This window comes from Triticum urartu, chromosome 7 (genome assembly GCF_003073215.2).
Source record: "Triticum urartu cultivar G1812 chromosome 7, Tu2.1, whole genome shotgun sequence".
NCBI classification, from domain to species: Eukaryota; Viridiplantae; Streptophyta; class Magnoliopsida; order Poales; family Poaceae; genus Triticum; species Triticum urartu.
This window is the reverse complement of record NC_053028.1, coordinates 34,527,423-34,542,185: the sequence shown is the minus strand read 5'-3', so window position 1 is coordinate 34,542,185 and position 14,763 is coordinate 34,527,423. Positions and strand designations below refer to the sequence as shown.

General features: G+C 44.5%; 1 long non-coding RNA gene across 3 annotated transcripts; it reads left to right on the top strand.

Moving 5' to 3' along the window:
- Positions 1-888: 888 nt before the first annotated feature.
- Positions 889-5,525, top strand: LOC125523528. 3 transcript variants are annotated; one of them, XR_007290282.1, is made up of 5 exons: positions 891-1,200; positions 2,475-2,535; positions 3,400-3,464; positions 3,917-4,411; positions 4,495-5,525. It is a non-coding gene; the product is annotated as an uncharacterized LOC125523528 (long non-coding RNA). The 3 variants fall into 3 exon arrangements; XR_007290281.1 differs by having other exon boundaries at positions 889-1,200; positions 3,400-3,816; positions 3,917-5,525; XR_007290280.1 differs by having other exon boundaries at positions 893-1,200; positions 3,917-5,525.
- Positions 5,526-14,763: the final 9,238 nt, after the last annotated feature.

Genomic DNA, 14,763 nt, shown 5'->3' with positions numbered 1-14,763 from the left:
CGTACCACCGCTCGGTGTCGTTCAAAGCCGACGCCGTCTTCTTGTTGGTGAAGAAGTCGTCGCCGTCGACGTCCCTGGACCACGAGAAACAGCCCCGACCGTGTCCTTGGTCAAATCGACCAGCTCTGCGTCCCATCCGCCCAGATCCGAAGCCCTCCCGACGATTTCCGCAGAAGGCGTGGCCGCCGCGGTTCTCCATCTCGCTCAGCTCGCTCGAGGAAGCAGCCACCGCTGCGTAAGATCTGTGGTCGCCTCCAATCTTCCCCTCCCACCAGAGAAAGGAGGAGGGGAATCTCGATCTAGGGTTTCTCGGTGTCTCCCAGAAGTGGGATAGAGCGGCGTCTAGGTCACGGATCGGGGTAGGAGCGGCTTTTGTACCCACAGCATCCTGTAGCGCCCCATGGCCGCGCGGATCTCCGCCCACGTGTCGAGCATCAATGGCGGCCGCCCCACTCGCGTCTGGATGTGGCCCCAGGACCCCAGGGCCCCGCCATCGCTCGTCCCGGACGCGGCTCGGTGCACCGCACACGCCACCACGCGCCGAATGTCCCCGTGTACTCGCACTGTGTCGCTCGTCGGAATACGGTCATGAACCCTAGCAAAGTGGCAGGGGAAGGAGATGACCTGGCCAATATCGATGGTTTCCCCCTCGCGCAAGTAACGCGCATCCACCGACACACCCTTGTCGTCGATCAGCACGATCCGGAGCGCTCCTCGGCGGAGGAGGATCTCGCCGTCGGTGAAATGGACAGTGCGTACGGACACGAGGTCCGCCGCGAAGGAGACGTGCCAGCGGACGTCAAACTCCATCATTGCAGGATAGAGTTGGATGAGGGCAAACCATGATTCCCGAATATTGAACATATAAATGATGAAGGGGGTGCTAGGCAGGACCGTTGCCTCCACGTCCTCGCTATTCCTCGCTATGAAAAAGGGCAGCCGACAGTAGGAAGTCGTGGCTCATCCAAATCTATGCTACACATCTTCTGCTTCGCCACCCGCTCCCTCTCGCCGGCGCCGACACATGGGTGGGTCAGACCCTGCGCCGCGCCTTGGGGCGCCTGAGGCCCCCTCCCCCGCCTCCGCCCCCGGCAAGGCCCCCGCGCGCCCACCCTCCCCCGCCTCCACCACGGGCCGCACCAGCGGCTGCTGCTGGCGGCGGCAGAAGTCCTCCCCAGGATCGGCTCGACGTGCCACATGGTATGACGGCTTCTGCTTTTTTCTTGGATCTCGCTTAGCATTCTCGTGCTCGCAAAGCTACCTGAGACAAAGGATTAGGAGGGCGGCCAGTGATGAGGTAGGACGCTGGCAGAGAGATGGCGGTCGTGCGGGAGTAACCTGGATCCTGCAGCCGGCAGTGTGAGGAGCGAATCGAGACGCCGCCAGGTCGTGCCCGACCTTGCGGGTGCAGGCCAACAGCAGCCGATGACCCTCTCCCGTCTGCTGCACCTCCCTCTCCTATTTCCTCCCACTTTCTCCATCGGCAGTGGCGGCGGCGGCGGCAAGAGGAAAGAGGGTCGCGCGGGGAGACGCGGGCTAGGTCTCGCTCTCGCTGCCCACTCGCTTCGCCCCTTCTTATCTCGCTGCTCGCCGATTTTTTTCTTCGAGTGGCACACTCGCTGTACTGATGGTATGACGGCTTCTGCTTTTTTCTTGGATCTCTCTTAGCATTCTCGTGTTGTGCCATTTGACCTGGCTCTTGGTTCTTGATGCCACCACAACTGTCGCTGTTGTGTAGCTTTGTTTAAATGCTGATGCCTGGATATTCTTAGGTTCTTGACCTGGCACAAATGCTCTGATTTTCTGGTCATATTGAGGTGCGGTTCTGATAGACTATGTAGAAGCTATTTCATGATCCTTAGTGCTTTTTTTTGGGCATCCTGCTCACAAACATAACGTACAGACTATTGAATTGAAATGCGACATGCTAATTAGGTAGTGGGTCCTGTTTCATCTAATGAAGTGTAGCATGTGAATTTCTGCAAATCAGTTTTGCGATCCCTTTGGGATTTTACGAACTGAAAGACTGAAACCAACTACGACCAATTTAGCATGGGCTATATATTGGGTTAAGTCAGCCAATTCGTAAGTTTCAGAATTTGTTGATATGATCATACTATACAAGAAAACTAGGAATGTCAGTTAACTTTATATCGGGTGTTTTCTAACACTGAATAGCACAGTTGTCAGTAAGTTATTGTTTCCGCCCGAGTGCAGCAGGGCATGAACAGTCTATCCAAAATTGTTATCGAAGTTTGCTCATGACATGATTGACCATAGAATTTGGTAAGCTGTTGCATTTTACGGATTTTACTGTGAAGAACTCAGCGGCTGTTTGGATTGATGCCTACAGCTGCCCATCCAAAATATTGATCGTTGACCAGGCTGGTGAAGTCGTTTGGATGAGCACTGATTTTTTGACTCACCCAGCCCACCAGATTTTAATTTCTTGATTTGTGTTTTTTCTAAACAAGATGTGTGCAGATCGGATGAAGAATACAAGAGGAAGGACCTTGAGGAAGACTGAAGAACAATGTATGTGTGCATACTTAATTCTTTTTAGCTGTTCTATTGCGTTCTTTCTTCTTTCTTATATCATAGAAATAAAAATATGCTCTAGAAAAAAATGTGTTTCAGCCATGCCTTTCTTCTGTTTAAAAGAGTACACCATTCTTCGTTCGATCACTCTTGGATGATTCCTTCTGTTTGAGGAACTCAAATTGTCAGTAGCAAATATAGATATCTGTAAAGGTCACTCGCTTGGTAGAGAAAACGAGTGGTTATTATATAGATCTGTATGGTAAGTCCATGCCTTTCTTCTGTTTAAAAGAGTACACCATTCTTCATTCGATCACTCTTGGATGATTCCTTCTGTTTGAGGAACTCAAATTGTCAGTAGCAAATATAGATATCTGTGAAGGTCACTCGCTTGGTAGAGAAAACGAGTGGTTTATATAGATCTGTATGGTAAGTGCATGTGCTAGCATATGCATATCTCCTGTCAATACGAATAGCACACAAACACTTCAAGGATATATCAAGCAAAACTGAAGCTGCAATAAGGAAGGATTTTATACATGGGGTGCTATTTCATTGTAGTGTAATGCGTCACTGAACTCAGTGAGATGTGCAGTTCCTGCCTTACATTATACAATGTACACCTGAAAGTTACCATTTCATTTAGGTATGTATCAAGCCAATTGGCAACATGCAGTATTCTTTTCCTTTTGATTTATATTTGATTTTTAGAAGTCAAGTCTTACACGAGGTGAGTTGTCAGGATGGATGTTGACTACAACCCAACAGGATGGGAATTTGTTACAAGCCACTTTTGCAGATCCAGATTCACACGGTAATCATTTTTAGGTGATGTCTCACTATTTTTTACTGCTTTTGCAGGTATGGATCTTCAATTATAATGATGATCATAGCAGGGAGATATACCATACTAAGAGGATGCAAAGGTTTGTTTCTATTATATTCTTTTCACTCTACCTTGCTTATTTTGTCTACCTCATCTTAAACGCAAAATTCAAAATGGTTCCCAACTTATATACCATAGAGTAGGGATGCAGGCGGACGGTGTCCATATGTCCGCAAAGCAATAACTGCACTAATTTGCATTACATTAATAACCGTGTTAGTGTTTATGTTCCTTCAGTCTGCACACCCCTGATGGGCATAATGTTGTTAGTTCAACCAGTGAGTTCAACTACAGGAAATTATGTTGAAGAGGGAGATATGGTTGTAAACCTTAGTTCTATAAAGACAAACATGCATGCTGACAACGGATTGAGCATACCACAACTTCATCATGTACTGACGAAAAATCCTTTTACTTGATTGTGTGTACTGCCGTTTTTTTCCTTTTCTAAATCTTTGTGAAGTGCTTTAATTTATTTTCTCAACTTTGTAGATAAGCACTGATGTAGAAATATCAAGTTTGGAAGAGCACGAAACAATAAAACAGTTGATTAAGGCTTCACTTGGTAATGACAACTCCATGTGGTCAAAGGTTTGCAACCTGATTTCCTTACAAAATGTAGTTACTAGGGGAACCCAAAGTACTTAATTTTATAATAGTTCAGGTTGTTTTTTCTCAAGCATAATCTTCTAATTTCTGAGCTAAACAATAATGTGTATTTGAAAAATAGGGTTCAAACTATTTGCATTCTAATTCCAGCCTTTCAGTACATGAGGTGCTGGCTGCTAGGCAGATTGCTTTGTTTTTAATTGCTGAGATGCTCAATAATCAGGTCCACTATTCATGCCTATGCACAGGAAGATTAGTTTAATTGATCATTCTTTTTTATATTAATGATTAGTTTGCTCTCAAAAAGATGCTTTAGAAGAATCTATTGAGTTGCTTCTTGAAAAAGTTCTGCATGTGGCAAAAGATGCGGTGGCAAAGGTATACCCTTTATATTATCATTAGATCTGTTCTTTGTTCGACTTTACTGTTTTCTTACCTTAATATTTTTTTTGGGTATGCAGATTTCAAATGAAGCGAACCGATGCATAAATATTTTGTTGGCAAAATAAGATCCTTTCAGATATCTTGTTGTATGTACAAATCATTTCTCTTTATGTATCACTGTTACTTTTGTTTCTGCTTCGTGCATCCCTACATAGTTGGTATCATGGGTTATCAACCCCTCAAACCTGTTCTGCTATCGGATACCAACCAGATCAATTTAGTGTGAGATCAGTTTTCAGTTGAACCAATTTTATAGCTGAATATGTTGCTTTGTTGGAACGTATGAAGGTTTGAGAAGAAGTACATTGCAACTTAATGCAAAACCATATAACCATGGTTCTTGGAATCGGCTTGAATGTAGCAGTTTTGATAGATATGAATATATCTATATATTTCTCTGTTTCTATCTTTAACAACTTGCTTTTATGTAATTTCTGTTGTGTAACCAGATTTACCCTTACCTTGGCAGTGTGTCTTGTGTGAAATACACATATGATGTTCTTATAAATAGTAATTCCATTAGTTGTCCTTTGTTTGTAACTTAGTTGAGTGGTCTAGTTGTACATGATTAAATTCTGGATAGAAACTACTTTGTGGAAATGTGAAAGCTTGACTTATGCCTCCGTGGGCTGGAGCTGGAGGCTGCGCTGCTCTATGTGCAGGTGGGTAGTCGAAGGAGGTCACCGAGGGAAAGCTGGCAAGTTGCAGCGACAGGAAAGCTGGCAAGCTGCGGCGACCGCGGACGTATGGGGTGGCGGCCAGGTCGTTGGCCCTCGGCGCGAACTTGATGTTCTATGGTCTGAATTCAGTTTGATTTTTGTTTTGTTTTACTTGCTATCTGCTGCCTCTTAGACCAGTTTGAAGGATGTCCGCTTGCTTTCCAGTATATCCCAAGCCTTTGCTGTGGCTACTAAAACCACCACTCGCAAGGACAAGTGAAGACTGCTACCCTGTTGCTGTCCTCATACGCTTGTACTTTCAGTGTTTTGAACAAACCCAGGCTTTAGCACTAATAAAGGTTGCCTGGACAACAAAGCCGTTTACAATATTCATGAAACGTGCAACGATGACTCCATCTAATGTTCGTTGCCTTATAAGATGTATCTCTGGCTATCTATCTTGCTTCCTAATAACATTGTAAATAATTGATAAAAAACTTCTTATAACACTGTATCATCACTAAGTATCTATCTACCAGTAGTAAATATTTATTATTTCGATATGTGCCTGAATTTTCCTATCACCCCTTTTACAATACTTGGCTTGCTATCGTCCTTTGCGCCATTGGCGCAACGGGTCATCTAGTTCGTGTCAAAAGCTGGTTGGCCTTGTCCGTGAAAATATGGTGGATGGTGGCTGCCAGCCCCGCTTCAGGTAAAACAGTCCGCTCGATCTCACCTAGACCCGGGTATTAGCACCATGACGGCAAACGACAAATGAACCGGCGACTAGAAAAGGATAGGCAGCACGGTGACTCCAGACCTGATTAGTTAGTTTGGTGATTTTGTTGAACTGTGTGGTCACAGGAAGCTAGCTTCCATGCTGCTAATACCTTGGCGAAGGCAGGGAGGAATGTTCTGGTGGATTTGTACCATAGATGGACAACGAGACAAATATGCTAATTTATGGGGTAGTGGCATATATGCATGTCTCAATGTATGAACAAGTGTAATCAGCCTACTTGTATGGTTTTATGCTTAACACAGCCGCATATGTCTTTGCACGGCCTTGTATTCAATCCCAATTTCTTTTCATTTCTTGTATATATTTTAGGTATTCTGCTTCAAAGGTAATCACAACAATCCATCCACTTGTTATCCTTGCAACCAAACATAAAGCTGGCTATCCCAACCACTATTTATCCTCTCAACCAAACAATAAAAGTAGGCTATCCCTAACCAGGTGGACAACAATACCCTTAGCCGATCCGCCTCGCCATTGAACCAAACGCCACCTGAGCACTCTCATACCCTTTCCGTCAATGAAAGTACATGTATATTCCCGAGCGTATGCACATGAGATGAACAATAAAACACTAAAGAATAAAAATAAAAACTGATTTTTTGGGCAACAAAATGGGTATGCCTCATCTATCATGCTTCGGTGCACTGCACACGCGGCGTGCTAGAATTTTTCTACGTAAAGGTCATCGTAGTTTGGTCATGGTATTCTGCATGCGAGTTCCGATTCAATTCTCTTGCCCTTTAATTTTTCCATTCAACCCTATCTAGTATTTGAATGTGTTTTTTTTTGAAAAGGGAAGACTCCCCGGCCTCTGCATCAGAACGATGCATACGGCCAACTTATTATAAAGCCAAAAAGATTCAACAAAGTCTTAGAATCTCAAAACGAAAATTAAAGAGAGCTCACTAAGAGCCAAAAGGGCCAAAAAAAAAACTGGTCATGAAAAGCCACAACCGGCTGGCATAAGAGAGATAGGTAAACTAATTGCCTATCCTATTACATGACCGCCATCCAAACCGGTTGAAGATATCCCGTACTACCATCTTCCAGCGGATAGATCCAGTAACCAAACGCTCCCTGGCCTCCGTCGGAGTGAGTAGCGACCACATACGGATCAACGCAGTGGCTCGGAAAATAACCTGCAAAAAATGAATATTTATTGTTCTGTTAAAAACCAAATCATTTCTGCAGTTTCAGATTGCCCACAATAAAGCACAAACTCCTACTCGAATATGTCTCGCTGTTTCGGTCTCAATCCCGTTAAGCCACGTTCCAAATAACGTGTTGACAGAACTCGACGGAGTAATGTTAAATGCAATATGGACAGTCCGCCATAAGACTTTTGCTAACGGGCAATCAAGAAAGAGGTGTTTGATGGTTTCATCCTGATCACAGAAACTACACCTAGTAGATCCTGTCCAATTACGATTTGCCAAATTGTCCTTGGTTAATATTACTTGTTTATGGACAAACCACATAAACACTTTGATTTTCAAAGAAACTTTAACATCCCAAACATATTTGGAACTAGGAATGGAGCTTGAATTGATAACATCAACATACATTGATTTAACAGTAAACTCTCTAGACCTAGTAAGCTTCCAGCGTAATTTATCCGGTTGTTGAGTTAGCTGAACCTCCATCAGTCTACTTACTAGATGGAGCCATTCTTCCCAAGGATTGCCAATTAGCGTCCTTCTGAACTGAATATTAAGGGGGTTGGATTGAAGTACTGTTGCAACGAAAACCTCACGTCGTTGAACAATACGATACAGAGACGGGTATTGAAAGGCAAGGGGGGGTCTCTCCGAGCCAAGTATCCTCCCAAAATCGTGTACTAGCACCGTTGTCAATAATAAACTTTGTCCTATTAAACAAGGTTAATTTGACTTTCATAAGCCCTTTCCAAAAAGGTGAGTCAGTCGGTCTTGCTGTCACCTGTGACAAAGTTTTGGAGTGAAGATACTTGCTATGGAGGATCTGCGCGCAAGTGGCATCAGTCTCAATAGATAGCTTCCACAGCCACTTGCTGAGAAGACATATGTTCTTGACCTCAAGATTCTTAATACTAAGACCCCATTGGTCTTTTGGTCGACAGATGATATCCCATTTGGCGAGTCGGTATTTTCTTTTTAATTCATCGCTCTGCCAGAAGAATCGGGATCGATAGAAGTCCAGTCGTTTCCTAACTCCAACTGGTACTTCGAAGACCGATAAAAGAAACATAGGCATACTCCTGAGAACCGAGTTAATCAGAATTAATGGGCCTCCGTATGACATGAGCTTGCCCTTCCAGCAACTCAGTTTCTTTTCAAATCGGTCATCGATGCACTTCCATTCTCTGTTTGTCAGCTTACGATGGTGGATTGGTATACCTAAGTATGTAAAAGGTAAAGTCCCCAATTCGCACCCAAACAATTGCCTATATGCCTCTTGTTCGTCATTGGCTCTACCAAAGCAGAACAATTCTCTTTTGTGAAAGTTAATCTTTAACCCGGTCAATTGTTTGAACAAGCATAACACAAGCTTCATATTTCTCGCTTTGGCCAAGTCATGCTCCATAAAGATGATCATATCATTGGCGTACTGAAGGATGGACACACCTCCATCAACTAGATGAGGTACCAAGCCACCCACCTGGCCAACCTTCTTAGCCCTTCCTATTAAAATTGCCAACATATCAACTACAATGTTGAACATGATGGGAGACATCAGATCCCCTTGTCTCAGGCCCTTATGTGTCTGGAAATAATGACCTATGTCGTCATTCACTTTAATTCCAACACTCCCTTTTTGCGTGAACGATTCTACCTGGCGTCGTCAGGCTTCATCAAATCCTTTCATACGCAAGGCCTATTGAAGGAATGGCCATTTGATTTTATCGTACGCTTTCTCGAAATCCACTTTAAAAACAACTTCATCTAATTTTTTCGTGTGAATTTCGTGGAGCGTTTCATGAAGGACCACCACCCCTTCTAGGATGTTTCTGTCCGGCATGAAAGCAGTTTGGGAATGCCGCACCACAGAATGCGCAATCTGTGTGAGCCTATTAGTCCCAATATTGGTGAAGATTTTGAAACTAACATTAAGGAGACATATCGGCCTAAACTGCTCAATTCTCGCAGCTTCCGTTTTTTAGGAAGAAATGTTATGGTTCCAAAATTTAAATGAAATAACTGAAGCTGTCCAGAGAATAGATCATGGAACATTGGTAGCAAATTCCCCTTAATAATATGCCAACACTTTTTACAGAACTCCGCCGGAAATCCATCCGGTCCTGGAGCCTTATTGTTCTTCATCTGCGCAATAGCTTCAAACACCTCTTTCTCTGAGAACGGGGCAACCAAAATATCATTTTCATCAGCAGAGTTGAGGCACATCCTCCACCCTGGACTCATCCAGGGATATAGAACTATCCTCCGGAGATCCAAACAACTGCTTATAGTACTCGGTTATGTATATTTTGAGGTTATCCTGTCCTAAAATAGTTCCTTCATCTTGTTCAAGCTGAAAGACTCTCTTCTTTCTGTGCTTGCCATTAGCAATCAAGTGAAAGAATTGAGTGTTCGCGTCCCCCTGGACAACTTTGCGGACCTTAGCCCGCAACGCCCACTTTAATTCCTCCTCACGGAGGAGCTCTTTCATCCTCATCTCCGCTTCAATTTTAGCATGAAGCTCCATGGCTTGCAAAATCATGGATTCGGCTTTTAAATCTAGGGACTGAATAAGTGAAAGAAGCCTTTCCTTTCTAACCTTATAAATCCCACTAAGGTGTTTAGCCCACCCACGTAAGAAACTTCTCAAATGCCTGATCTTATTCTGCCAGCACTCAACAGAAGTCCTACCTCCTGCATCCTTAGCCCATTCCCTGGCTATCAGATCCAAGAATCCTTCACGCTCAAACCATGCCAGCTCGAAAGAAAAGAAATTTTTGTTTCCTACGAGGTTTGGCTCACTCGAGTCCACGAATAGGGGTGTGTGATCAGAAATTCCACGCGAGAGAGCCTGGACCGTTACCGAAGGGAATTTTTGTTCCCACTCGACGCTCGCTAGGACTCGATCCAGCTTCTCAAACGTCGGGTTTGGCAAATTATTAGCCCAAGTAAATTTTCTACCAGAAAGCTCTATCTCTCTCAGATCCAAGCTTTCAATAATGGTATTGAACATAAATGACCATCTGCCGTCAAAATTATCATTATTCTTTTCCTCTCTCCTTCTAATGATATTGAAATCACCCCCAACTAAAATCGGGAGCTGCTCGGAGCCGCAAATTCGGACAAGATCCGCCAAAAACTCCGGTTAAACTCGGGTTGCGCTGCACCATACACCGCTACCAGAGCCCAGTTAAACCCATCAGCTTTGGACCTAACCAGAAACTTAACCGCGAAGTCACCCATCACTACACTTCGGACTTCCAGCGAATCACATCTCACTCCAAGTAAGATCCCTCCCGATCTTCCTCGCGGAGGCAGGCAGTGCCAATCGAAATCGACACCGCCCGATAAAGTATTGAGGAACTGGGGCACAAAATTATCTCTACCAGTTTCCGAAAGAGCAATGAAATCCAACCTATGCTCGATCGACGCATCTGCAAGAAACCTTCTTTTAGCCAAGTCTTTCAGACCTCTGCTATTCCAAAAGATTCCTCTCATATTTCGTCATAAAATTTTTTAGAGGTACGAATCCTAGCACTCCTGCGAACCGCCGAAGTCGGGTAAATTTTCCGCTTCCACTTGCGTTTGGGTTTGTTCTGATCCTCCACCCGGTCCTCAGTACCGGGCTCTGTGAATCTAACTACTTCACCCTCTATGGTGTCATCCTCTTCCTCTGACTCGGGAAAGGATGGTGCAAGGTCCGCACAAAAGTTATCCAGTACTCTAACTCCCAACGCCTCTATATCGGAGTCATAATTTAACATTTAACTGTACGAGCATGTAATAAATAGCACAAGTCGGCACCGTCGTATATGTATTGATGCTGTCTCTATCTTACCAAACACAGTGAGAAATGCCAACTCCTAAAACCTTACCAACATCATGTCGTCCTGAAGTCAGATTGTCAGCAAGAAATAAATGATTCCTCGCAAAAAAAAAAGAGCAAGAAAGAAATGCTGTTTTGATTCCTGAGTATAAATATATAGCAACAAGTTGGTGACCCAGCAAGTTTGCACTTCTAGCACCACTTGTACAATGGTGGAACGGGACGACGCACAACTTGTATCCTCATTCCAAGAAAGCATCAAACATGTTTCTGTCCATGCCCTTTCCAAGAAAGCATCAATCAAAATGTTTCAGCTTCTTGTGCGCATTTCTTAATGTCTCGCATTATTCAGCTCTTGTTGGCAGATTCGACTACAACCGCTCCCTCCATTCGGAAATACTTGTCGGAGGAATGAATGTATCTAGACGTATTTTAATTTTAGATATATCCATTTTTATGCATTTTTCCGACGAGTATTTCCGAACGGAGGAAGTACAATATAGCAGTAGTGACACGGGGTCACACGCGTTCGCTGGTCTTGGGACCTCTAGCTAATCATTCATTTGATTTTGGAAATACTTGCACGTGCAGTGTAACTACTACTCACACACGTGCAGTGTAAAACTACTATACCAACTAGGTAGGCTGCGGCCGCCGCATGCAGTGGCTAGTCCAACACAGCGGAACGGCATTGTCGCATCCGAGCATCTCACTCGCTCTCGCCAGCGACTATGAAGAAGGAAATAATTAAGCGGCGTTGAGGTCGATTCTGTGGCCGAGATCCAAAAGTTGAGAGGCGTCCCAACAACCGAGTGGTAGACTAATTATCTATCTCCCGTCCGCCAGCACGCATGCATGCACCCTATTTTCCAAGTTGAATTCAAACAACCTGAATGCACACCGCGTTAGAATTGGACTAGATGTGCATTTTTCTTCTGAATTCCCAACAACTAACCGGATAAGATTAGGCGAGTCCAGTTTTCCCGCCAAGCCGGGGTGGAGTGTGCATTGCCAGCCACAGTATAGCCGCGCCCGATTTTTTTATTAATAATAAATGATAATTCAATTATTCCAAAACTGGTAAATGTAACTTGAAATTTTGAAAAATGGGAAGGACGCTATGAGTAACAGCGTCCAGGCTGGCCGCTATTGTGAACCATGTCCAGGTCTGGACGCTAGTGTTAGTCGCGTACAATGCATGTTGAACCAACCCAGGAATCTCTGAATCGGCTGTCCCCAACCTAATCAGCTTGCTTGTTCAAAGAAATGTCGATTGGTGGATCGTAACAGCGAGCGGCCGGTGAGACGATGTCTCTCATGTGATGATTGGCGTTGTCGGCTGTCATGTCCCGAATGCAACGTCACACTCATGCTATGGCCAAGCATGCTGAAGCGAAATGAGCAGCGCAAGAACAACAACTGACCAATAACGTGCATGCTTGATGAAACTAAAGATGGCCCGAGCGGTGCACTCGTAATGAGTGGGTCAGAATCTTAGAAGATGGATATGCAAGTTAATTGTGTTGTTGATGTGGCTATTAGTAGTGTCGCTCTTATTCCTATAAGAATGTGAAGGACCTTGACAAAAGAGGCAAGGGAGGACTGGGAGGCGATGGAAAGGCTTGCGGTGGAGTCCTACGACGAGGCATACATGGCGGATCTCCACCGCCTCTACATGGAGAAAGTGGAGGCGGAGTGCCGCCTGTCCGAGCAGCTGGGGGGGGGGGGGGGGGGGGGGGGGGGCATCGTGACGTCAAGCGATGAAGACAACGACGACAACAGAGGTAGTGGAAGCGGAGGCGGCAACAATGGCGATTTCAGGACCAAATTTAGAAGAATCTTCCACGACGACCCAGCCGACGGCACATGCCCCGGCTGACCCCATGATTAGTGGAATGTCCATGGCGGACTGGATGTCGTTTGTCCATGATACAGATATCAATTAGATCAGTAAGTTTAGTTCTGTTAGTAGACTATGTTTTAGTTGTTGAAAATGTTAAATGTTATTAATAGGTGTTGAATTTTGGTTAGTAAGTTTGTTTGAATTAAATTTGTGTTCATCATATCCGAATTTGTTTTTTACTCCGCTCAATTTATGAGATCAGCTAGGTCGGGCAAAAATTTAGTGAAGTAAAAATTGTCCACTAAGCTTTACTCCGTGGTTTACTGTACTATATTTTAAAGGATCGCCTAGAGATGGTCTTAGCTCTCTTCCTGTGGACCTCTCCTCTCTAGTTTTTTCCCTACGTAACCAGGCATGATGCTTGAGTGAATCAATACGAAAGAGTAGTAATCCGTTGTGTTTGATGGAGTAGTAGGTGGGTTTGTAACATGGGCCGAGGTTGTTTGACGCACGTCAAGGACGAAGAGCAATGATTGCAAGCGAACTAGGTTTTACGGATCATGGAACATCAACGAGAAACGACTCCGTTCAGTTTAATTAGAGCACCGGCCGAACCACATAACTGGACGCTGTTGACAATAGCGTCCAGAAGTGGACATGTTTTTTAATGGCGTCCAGGCGTGGACGCTGTTGTTATTTGCGTCTTTCCTATTTTTAGAATTTTCACATATCCTTTACCAGTTCTGCAATTACTGAATTATTAATTATTAATTATAAAAAAATCGGTAGCCACGCTGTACAAGTAGAATATGCTTTTTTTTACGGATAGAAGTAGAATATGCTGCTGGTATCTAGATTCTGCACTGACAGTCACGTAGTACGAAGAAGAATTAAAAAACAGTTAGGCTGTCTTTTTGAAAAATAAAACAGTTAAGATGTTGTTAATGAGCCACTGTGTCCATTCGTCTGTGTGCAACCTTACCGCCGAGGTCCCTGGGGACCTCGACGATAGGCTGTTATACCCCACCGCCATGACTCTTGGTGTAGGAAAAGGATCAGATCTCGAGATTTTTGCAAACGAGGCTCACATCTCGAACAACTTCTTCACAAGGGTCAAAACACAAAATTTTGCCTCGCTGTATGTGTTCCCTAAGCACGTCTGACCTTTGACCGCGTTCACGACTCCTGAATTTGTCTTACATGGATGCATCAGGAAGCTGCCCTGCTCTCGCCCTAAGTCCACTGTCTTCTCCTTTTCTTAAAAAAAAGTCAGCTGAAACTCCAAAACAGGCCATGTGAACACACGAGGACGGCATTATGACATGCGAACCCAAAAGAGAGAGAGAGGGAGAGGAAACTTGGTGCTCCCGTAATTGATTCCGTTGCTACTGTGAAGCTTTATGCCTTCAACTGTTGAAATATACTTAGTTATCTAAACGCTCTTATATTTTTTTACAGAGAAATTATATACATATATGCTTAAGTATATCTCTGTCGAAGCAAAGCAGTGATAATAGAACGCCACTTGCGTGCGTGCTTGCGTGCACCGGACGATGCGGCTCACGCGAACATGTCCTCGACCAGGCCGGCCGGACACCCGCCGAGTCTGTCCAACCATTATTGGCACGACACAACGGAGACGATATGACGAGATCGACCCACTGCAACACAAGTGGAAAAACACTTGGCTCGGTGCATGATGCATCAGCTGCTTTACCATATTCTTTGTCTGAACTAGCAGTAAGTATGACTGTGAAAACATATCGAGAGAGCCGAGAATAAGCATATATAGGCCCAAGCTAAAAATGCGAGGTTGATTATGGTCTCTGCCAAATTCGTGACCAGCACAACACAAATAGCATAGCATTCACCTTTCGGAAATGATACCTCTCCCTTGGTGAAGGCACAAGAACAAGCTCGACAGCGCTCCTGCTCGCCGCGCGCACTTGGCTTGTGCAGAAAATGTTATTCCTCCTTTGGCGCCGCCTAATGGTGCAGC